Raw genomic sequence first — 1,309 nt, forward strand, 5'->3', positions numbered from 1 at the left:
CCACTGAGCGCTAAGAGTCAGCAGGGGTTTTGAAAACTGTGTGCTGAGAGCTGTGTATTACTGGTGGTATTACAAGCTCAGGACACTCATCTTGTAGCTGACAGTTAGCAGAGCTCTTTGTTAGAGCAGCATGAACTGATGTCTCTGAAAAGATCGGAGCACTTCTGATAATAAGCTCTATCTATTAGCATCATTAAATAAATAATAACGACATTAAATAATTAAATAAAATTGGAAAAAAATGTGTGAATAAATAATTGATTAAATATTTTAAATTGACATGTAATTATTTATATAATCAGTTAATTAATTATTTCCAATTTTCATTAATTTATAACACATTTAATTAATTATTTAACGTATTTAGGTGATTTGGACCCTCCATACCATTCCGGATAGATGTGACAAACATTTAGACAGATATGTTTGATGTAATGTTTTACTGCAGACAGGGCAAAATGTGAAACAGAAAACTAAGAAACTCAAGGAGTTTAATGAGTATAATAAGCTTTATAACGGGAACCTTTGTTGAAGCCTTTCAGTTCCTTACTTTCGTTATCTGCGATGTATACCGTTCACAATAGATAATTCGGGTGGTCGTCTCCGTAGAGATGAGCGGAACAACGGCACATCCGGGGATTCTGAGCATACTCGGGCGGCGACTGATGACGTTGACTGATCGGGATTGGGCTGTGGGTTTGTTACAGTTGTCGGCTTTTCTAACTTCGACGAAACACCAGCTGACGTGTGCTGGTGGTAAATTGTTTTTGTTTAGGTGTTTTTTATTGTTGTTGTTGTTTTTTGCTTAGGTTATTTAATCAGAAAAAGGTTAATGTAACTTCGGAGGAAGAAGCGGCAGAGTTTGTTCAGGAAGTTTCGCATTCATTAAACTTCTCTTCAAACCATGGCGTGCGCGGGGAACGGCATGTCAGGTAAGCTTGCCTTACCGGCTGATTACTTCTTGTTTCATTGTTGCCTTTTACTTCGCCTGCAGTGTAACTACGGAGAACACGTTTGGGCTGACACGTCTTGTTTTTACTCTTCCACAGATGAGAGAATCGGGGAAGCCCTGATCAAAGAGTGAGTTTCGTTCTATGCTTTCATCGTTGCTCTTTTCCCACTCGTTTTGCTTTTTAACCACCTACCTACCACAAAGTGGTCAGTAATGTTTTACAGTAAATCTTTTTTGGATCCTTAAGTTGTTGGAGCACAGTAAAAAATGATTACGATTTTCGAGTTACACTGCTTTTCTTGAGAAAAGCAGTAAAATTATGTCTTTCATCATTAAAACAGTTGATTGGCTATATAA

General features: G+C 37.7%; 1 long non-coding RNA gene across 1 annotated transcript; it reads left to right on the forward strand.

Annotated features, from left to right (window-relative positions):
- The first annotated feature begins 589 nt into the window (after positions 1 to 589).
- LOC112845630 (uncharacterized) lies at positions 590 to 1,080 on the forward strand. The gene is made up of 2 exons (XR_003218491.1): positions 590 to 932; positions 1,050 to 1,080. It is a non-coding gene; the product is annotated as an uncharacterized LOC112845630 (long non-coding RNA).
- The last annotated feature ends 229 nt before the right edge of the window (positions 1,081 to 1,309 follow it).

The sequence above is a fragment of the Oreochromis niloticus genome, unplaced genomic scaffold, assembly GCF_001858045.2.
Source record: "Oreochromis niloticus isolate F11D_XX unplaced genomic scaffold, O_niloticus_UMD_NMBU tig00008263_pilon, whole genome shotgun sequence".
Classification (NCBI taxonomy): domain Eukaryota; kingdom Metazoa; phylum Chordata; class Actinopteri; order Cichliformes; family Cichlidae; genus Oreochromis; species Oreochromis niloticus.